The 8,338-nt window shown below is 55.5% G+C and overlaps 1 pseudogene across 1 annotated transcript; it reads right to left on the bottom strand.

Moving 5' to 3' along the window:
- Positions 1 to 1,539: 1,539 nt before the first annotated feature.
- LOC149434932 (thiosulfate sulfurtransferase-like) lies at positions 1,540 to 7,099 on the bottom strand (annotated as a pseudogene). The gene is made up of 2 exons (XR_016308593.1): positions 6,198 to 7,099; positions 1,540 to 2,065 (listed from the first exon to the last, which is right to left on the bottom strand). The product of XR_016308593.1 is annotated as a thiosulfate sulfurtransferase-like (transcript).
- Positions 7,100 to 8,338: the final 1,239 nt, after the last annotated feature.

The following is an 8,338-nucleotide window of genomic DNA, read 5'->3' as shown; positions in this document are numbered from 1 at the left end:
CCTCCTGACATTTGGGGGATTTGTACCGTCCTGACATTTGGGGGGGATTTGTCCTGTCTTGACATTTGGGGGGATTTGTACCGTCCTGACATTTGGGGGGGATTTGTACCCTCCTGACATTTGGGGGGGATTTGTACCGTCCTGACATTTGGGGGATTTGTACCGTCCTTACATTTGGGGGGATTTGTACCGTCCTGACATTTGGGGGGATTCGTACTCTCCTGACATTTGGGGGGATTTGTACGGTCCTGACATTTGGGGGGGATTCGGACCGTCCTGACATTTGGGGGATTTGTACCGTCCTGACATTTGGGGGGATTTGTACCGTCCTGACATTTGGGGGGATTCGTACCGTCCTGACATTTGGGGGGATATCTGTACTGTCCTGACATTTGGGGGGGATTTGTACTCTCCTGACATTTGGGGGGATTTGTACCGTCCTGACATTTGGGGGGGATTTTTGCCGTCCTGACATTTGGTGGGATTTGTACCGTCCTGACATTTGGGGGGATTTGTACCGTCCTGATATTTGGGGGGATTTGTACCGTCCTGACATTTGGGGCGATTTGTACCGTCCTGACATTTGGGGGATTCGTACCGTCCTGACATTTGGGGCGATTTGTACCGTCCTGACATTTGGGGGGATTCGTACTCTCCTGACATTTGGGGGGGATTCGTACCGTCCTGACATTTGGGGGGGATTCGGACCGTCCTGACATTTGGGGGGATTTGTACTCTCCTGACATTTGGGGGGATTCGTACCGTCCTGACATTTGGGGGGATTCGTACCGTCCTGACATTTGGGGGGATTCGTACCGTCCTGACATTTGGGGGGATTCGTACTCTCCTGACATTTGGGGGGATTCGTACCATCCTGACATTTGGGGGGGATTCGGACCGTCCTGACATTTGGGGGGATTCGTACTCTCCTGACATTTGGGGGGATTCGGACCGTCCTGACATTTGGGGGGATTCGTACCGTCCTGACATTTGGGGGGATTTGTACCGTCCTGACATTTGGGGGGATTTGTACCGTCCTGACATTTGGGGGCGTGTACTGTCCTGACATTTGGGGTGCTCCAGAAATGAGACCGGCTGTCAGTACATCGGGATCGATCGATCTTCAGATATATCTCCCATAGATTGTAGACTCGCACAAACCAATCAATATACAGAACAGATTTTGGCCTAAATTTACGAGGAAATTTAATTTGAGATTTGGTAAAAGCAGCAGATTGCTGAGCTCACCTCTCTGTCACTCTGCTCTCTCCTCCTATCAGCACATGAACTGATTGGCTCCTTGAGCAGTTTCTCCCAGCAGGCTCCACCCACTACAGGAGGGGGCGGAGACAAGACCAGTCACCCTGCACAAGGAGAGAGAGCTGCTGTGGGAGGGGCCTAGCAGTTCCACCCAACACAGAAAACTACAGAAGGGGGCGGAGACCAGACCAGTCCCCCTGCACAAGCAGAGAGGGCAGCAATGGGCGGTCTTTATTCTGGGAGGTCTCAGATCTGAAGGAAATACACAAAGTACACCGATTTTGGGAAATAATTTGTATATTTTTTATTATTGGTCACATGACGATATTAAGTGCTTATATGCTAATGTCACCACGCCCAGATTTCGCCACAATCAGATCCGCTTGTGTTTTTGGCGTCCTTGTCTTTCGTTCGTTTCATTTCAAAAAGTTCAATAAATATTTACAACCCCCCCTCCCCTCCCTCCCCCAGCTCTATCAAGTGGTCACATGGCCCCTCCCACTAGTTCTTCAGGCTTGGCTCCTCCCCTCGTACGCCTTGTGCTCGGGTTGGGCGCGGTGGAACCACTCGGACCAGGCTCCATCGTAGACGGCCGTGTCGTCCTTCCCCAGGACGTAGGAGGCCAGAGCCAGGTGACAGGCGGTCACCCCCCGCCGACACGTGGCCGTCAGCGGCTTCTTCAGGTCCACGCCCTTCTCCTCGAAGAGGCGGCGGATCTCGTGGGGCGGCTTCTGGAAACCTTCCGGTGTCAGGAAACCGGCGAAGGGGAGGTTCACCGAGCCGACGATGTGTCCGGGTTCAATCCCTGAAATACAGAAAAAAAACAAGAAATTTCCAGGAATTAGGCGATCGTTTCTCCGCCAGACAGGAAATGGGTGAAATCTGGGGGCACCTTACTGACCACGCCCACTTTTGTTGAGGGAGGGGCTGCTGTTTTTGCGCTCCTACTGGGCTGCATTGTAGCGCACATATTACGTGATGACGTGAGCGGGTCCTAAAATATGATCAGTGGAGGTGGAGAGTAGGACCTGGATGTCTCCCACATGGCCTGTGTTGGGGCCCCAATATACTGTGCTCTAACGGGGCCACACACACTGCTACTTCCAAGAAGCTTAAAACCAACTTTATTGTTCCAGCTGTACCGACGCGTTTCGCCCCGGCAATGGAAAACTATGATCAAGCCCAATGGGGGGAAACACGTCCAGCCTGATGACGAAAGATGACCTTCACCCAGCCTGACCAGAAAAGATGCCCTTCACCCAGCCTGACCAGAAACGATGCCCTTCACCCAGCCTGACCAGAAACGATGCCCTTCACCCAGCCTGACCAGAAAAGATGCCCTTTAACCAGCCTGACCAGAAAAGATGGCCTTCACCCAGCCTGACCAGAAACGATGCCCTTCACCCAGCCTGACCAGAAAAGATGCCCTTTAACCAGCCTGACCAGAAAAGATGACCTTCACCTAGCCTGACCAGAAAAGATGGCCTTCACCTAGCCTGACCAGAAAAGATGACCTTCACCTAGCCTGACCAGAAAAGATGACCTTCACCCAGCCTGACCAGAAAAGATGACCTTCACCCAGCCTGACCAGAACAAAGAATCCTCTTCACCAGCACAGCTGTAGTTGAGCTGTCCGGGGGGCAGTGCAGGCGTGGCGCGTTCATCGCATTCATCTCCGAAAATAGAAAAGCTAAGAATGTGAAATATTCATCCCCCGAAGGCGGAGACCGCGAGAACGTCAGCTCCGCCCCCTCCCAACATAAATCATGCAAGGTGCTCTGCCAGGTAGAAGTCCCCCCCCCGTACGCTGTATTGAGGGCAGGTGGTCTGGTGTGGTTTGGGTCAGCCAGGCTTCATGCTTGGAATACGGGAGGGACTTTTAGGGGACCCACCACTATTACTGTGTGTGGGGGGGTTACCCCCCTTAAAATGCGTACCAGACTCCAAGGGACTGCGATGCTGCAGCACTTTCTGTACATTGCAGAGACCCCGCCCCCCTCCTCCACCGGCAAGATGAGGACCCCCCCCCTCCCCACCAGCAGGATGAGGATCCTCCAGGCATGTCAAAGAAACGAGACATTTTAATGTTCCACAAGAATCATCGTTCCTGCCTGAGGTTCAATAAACGGCTTGTTGTCCATTCTGGAATGTTCCCCAGAACAGCGAGTTCCCGGGTCTGTGCCCATTATGAGGGGTTCCCACCATCCCTGTGCCGAGTTCCCGGGTCTGTACCCCCGTTTTGCCCAATATGAGGGGTTCCCACCATCCCTGTGCCGAGTTCCCGGGTCTGTACCCCCGCTGTGCCCAATATGAGGGGTTCCCACCATCCCTGTGCCGAGTTCCCGGGTCTGTACCCCCGTTTTTCCCAATATGAGGGGTTCCCACCATCCCTGTGCCGAGTTCCTGGGTCTGTACACCTGCTGTGCCCAATATGAGGGGTTCCCACCATCCCTGTGCCGAGTTCCCGGGTCTGTACCCCCGTTTTGCCCAATATGAGGGGTTCCCACCATCCCTGTGCCGAGTTCCTGGGTCTGTACCCCCGCTGTGCCCAATATGAGGGGTTCCCACCATCCCTGTGCCGAGTTCCCGGGTCTGTACCCCCGTTTTGCCCAATATGAGGGGTTCCCACCATCCCTGTACCGAGTTCCCGGGTCTGTACACCCGTTGTGCCCATTATGAGGGGTTCCCACCATCCCTGTGCTGAGTTCCCAGGTCTCTACACCCGTTGTGCCAATTATGAGGGGTTCCCACCATCCCTGTGCCCATTATGAGGGGTTCCCACCATCCCCGTGATGAGTTCCTGGGTCTGTACACCCACTGTGCCCATTATGAGGGGTTCCCACCATCCCTGTGCCCATTATGAGGGGTTCCCACCATCCCTGTGCCCATTATGAGGGGTTCCCACCATCCCTGTGATCAATTCCCGGGTCTGTACACCCGTTTTGCCCATTATGAGGGGTTCCCACCATCCCTGTGCCCATTATGAGGGGTTCCCACCATTATTTATATGGACAATGTAATCAGAAAAGATGAACCTTCCCGATGTTGGGAGATGGAGGGGGTTGGCATTCTGGTGTTCTCGGCCAGCTCCATTCTCTGGACTGTCACCACAATCTACCCTCCTGGTCCAGACCCACCTCCTGGCACCTTCTCATTTCCTGGTCCCTGGTCTTCAGTGGGGTAAACCTGGAGGGTGCAATAGGAGGGTCATCCCGCAGCAATGCCCATCCCCACCATCAGGAGCTCTGGTGATTACCAGCTCAGTGCCCCGGGGAATCCTGCATCCCCCGTCCTCAAGAGGGACCGTCCTCACCCAGAGGCCTTCATCGTGGTCCTCAATCCCATGTCTGATCTGCCCCATGGTGTCCTGCTCTACCGTCACCTGGTTGGTGGACTTCTTGGGTACACCTACCATCTCTCCTGGGTATCCTTTATAGAAGGGGTCTCCAAACGTTCTAAACAAAGGGCCAGTTTACTGTCCTTCAAATCATTGGTGTCAGTGGCAGGAATAGTGCCCCATCATTGGTGTCAGTGGGAGGAATAGTGTCCATCATTGGTGTCAGTGGGAGGAATAGTGTCCCATCATTGGTGTCAGTGGGAGGAATAGTGTCCATCATTGGTGTCAGTGGGAGGAATAGTGCCCCATCATTGGTGTCAGTGGGAGGAATAGTGCCCCATCATTGGTGTCAGTGGGGGGAATAGTGCCCCATCATTGGTATCAGTGGGAGGAATAGTGCCCCATCATTGATGTCAGTGGGAGGAATAGTGCCCCATCATTGGTGTCAGTGGGAGGAATAGTGCCCCATCATTGGTATCAGTGGGAGGAATAGTGCCCCATCATTGGTGTCAGTGGGAGGAATAGTGCCCCATCATTGGTGTCAGTGGGAGGAATAGTGCCCCATCATTGGTGTCAGTGGGAGGAATAGTGCCCCATCATTGGTGTCAGTGGGAGGAATAGCGCCCCATCATTGGTGTCAGTGGGAGGAATAGTGCCCCACCGTTGGTGTCAGTGGGAGGATTAGTGCCCCATCATTGGTGTCAGTGGGGGGAATAGCGCCCCATCATTGGTGTCAGTGGGAGGAATAGTGCCCCATTGTTGGTGTCAGTGGGAGGAATAGTGCCCCATCATTGGTGTCAGTGGGAGGAATAGTGCCCCATCATTGGTGTCAGTGGGAGGAATAGTGCTCCATCATTGGTGTCAGTGGGAGGAATAGTGCCCCATCATTGGTGTCAGTGGGAGGAATAGTGCTCCATCATTGGTGTCAGTGGGAGGAATAGTGCCCCATCATTGGTGTCAGTGGGAGGAATAGCGCCCCATCATTGGTGTCAGTGGGAGGAATAGTGCTCCATCATTGGTGTCAGTGGGAGGAATAGCGCCCCACTGTTGGTGTCAGTGGGAGGATTAGTGCCCCATCATTGGTGTCAGTGGTAGGAATAGTGCCCCATCATTGGTGTCAGTGGGAGGAATAGTGCCCCATCATTGGTGTCAGTGGGAGGAATAGTGCCCCATCATTGGTGTCAGTGGGGGGAATAGCGCCCCATCATTGGTGTCAGTGGGAGGAATAGTGCCCCATCATTGGTGTCAGTGGGAGGAATAGTGCCCCATCATTGGTGTCAGTGGGAGGAATAGTGCCCCATCGTTGGTGTCAGTGGGAGGAATAGTGCCCCATTGTTGGTGTCAGTGGTAGAACTATGTCCCACTTTCAGTGGGGGAAAAATGCCTCAAGGGCCAGAAAAAAAACAAACAAAGGGCCACATTTAGCCCCTAGGTCGCAGTTTGGAGACCACTGTTTTATAGTAAAGCCAGAGGGTCCACATTGGTGTAGCCGTGGTGACATCTAACGCCCCCCACATTCTGGCCTCCTCTCCTCCACATTCTGGCCCCCCCGTCCCCCACATTCTGGCCTCCTCCCCCCACATTCTGGCCCCCATCTCACCTTCTCCTGGTTTTGGCTCCGGGCCCCGGAACCTCCCCTCCCCTCGGGCGTCCACCAGCTGGAACCGTCTGCTGCTCAGGTTCTCCTGAACGTCTTGGAAGGTCTTCAGCAGAGAAGGGTTCAGGGTGGCGTGGAACGTCTGCGGCTCGGCCGGCGTGGTGTCAGACGTGACCGGCAGGTCACGCTTCACCCAGTTGGCCATCCCCGCCGTCCAGCACCGACACGTTGCTGTGGCCAAAGACACGGAACATCCACCAAAGCCGGGGGGCCATCATCATGCCTGCGTTGTCGCAGTCGTAGATCACCACGTGGCTCTGGTTGTGGATGCCGAGACTGCCGACGTAATCGGCGAAGTGCGCCTGGCCGGGCAGCATCATCTCGTAGGGCGACGCCTGGTCCTTACATCGCTCCATGTCGAAGAACGAGGCCCCCGGGATGTGCCTCTCCCGGAACTCCTTCCCGGCGTCCCTCCCGCCCGGCGAGTACCACGTGCAGTCCAGCACTTGCAGCAACGGAGCCTTCTTGGTTTTCAGAGCTCCGGAGAGCCACGCGGCGGTGACCAGCGCCCGGCATGCCATGGCTGCGACAAAAGCTGGGGGCCACCGGGACTCCGGGATCATTATAAAGGAGGAGGCTCCTGGGGCCACTCCACATCCTGCTGTTAATGATTCTCTTGGCGGCCAATAATGAGAATCTGATGAGTGTCACCTTTGTGTCCCTGAAGATAATCAGCCACCTAGCCGGAGCGGGGAACGGCGGCCTCATTAGCCGGTCACAAGGGGCAATGTGCGGCTAATATTGACGCAGGAGGAGATTACACAAGTCATTGATAATCTTCTCCCGCCTTGTTCCCGGTCCCCGGGGCCCTTGGGAGTCTTCAGCTTCCATCAACTTTTGCAGCATTTTTCCTTCAGGTGAATCTGAACGTAGAATCCTCATGGGCCCATTGGAAGTGTGGACTGGAGTTCCTAGGTCTGTACCCCCACTGGGCCCATTATGAGGGGTTCCCGCCATCCCTGTGCCGAGTTCCCGGGTCTGTAGCCCGCTGTGCCCATTATGAGGGGTTCCCACCATCCCTGTGCTGAGTTCCCGGGTCTATACACCCGCTGTGCCCATTAAAAGGGGTTCCCGCCATCCCTGTGCCGAGTTCCCGGGTCTGTAGCCCGCTGTGCCCATTATAAGGGGTTCCCACCATCCCTGTGCTGAGTTCCCGGGTCTATACGCCCGCTGTGCCCATTATGAGGGGTTCCCACCATCCCTGTGCTGAGTTCCCGGGTCTATACGCCCGCTGTGCCCATTATAAGGGGTTCCCGCCATCCCTGTGCCGAGTTCCCGGGTCTGTAGCCTGCTGTGCCCATTATAAGGGGTTCCCACCATCCCTGTGCGAGTTCCCGGGTCTGTACGCCCGCTGTGCCCATTATGAGGGGTTCCCACCATCCCTGTGCTGAGTTCCCGGGTCTGTACACCCGCTGTGCCCATTATGAGGGGTTCCCACCATCCCTGTGCGAGTTCCCGGGTCTGTACGCCCGCTGTGCCCATTATGAGGGGTTCCCACCATCCCTGTGCTGAGTTCCCGGGTCTGTACACCCGCTGTGCCCATTATGAGGGGTTCCCACCATCCCTGTGATGAGTTCCTGGGTCTGTACCCCCGCTGGGCCCATTATGAGGGGTTCCCACCATCCCTGTGCTGAGTTCCCGGGTCTATACACCCGCTGTGCCCATTATGAGGGGTTCCCACCATCCCTGTGCTGAGTTCCTGGGTCTGTACCCCCGCTGGGCCCATTATGAGGGGTTCCCACCATCCCTGTGCTGAGTTCCCGGGTCTATACACCCGCTGTGCCCATTATGAGGGGTTCCCACCATCCCTGTGCTGAGTTCCCGGGTCTATACACCCGCTGTGCCCATTATGAGGGGTTCCCACCATCCCTGTGCTGAGTTCCTGGGTCTGTACCCCCGCTGGGCCCATTATGAGGGGTTCCCACCATCCCTGTGCTGAGTTCCTGGGTCTATACACCCGCTGTGCCCATTATGAGGGGTTCCCACCATTATTTATATGGACAATGTAATCAGAGATGAACCTTCTTGATGTTGGGAGATGGAGGGGGTTGGCTCTCTGATGTTCTCGGCCAGCTCCATCCTCT

Source organism: Staurois parvus, unplaced genomic scaffold (assembly GCF_062004578.1).
Source record: "Staurois parvus isolate SC_StPar_1 unplaced genomic scaffold, SC_StPar_1.0 ptg001639l, whole genome shotgun sequence".
In the NCBI taxonomy this organism is placed as follows: Eukaryota; Metazoa; Chordata; class Amphibia; order Anura; family Ranidae; genus Staurois; species Staurois parvus.
This window is presented reverse-complemented; position numbering and strand designations above follow the sequence as displayed.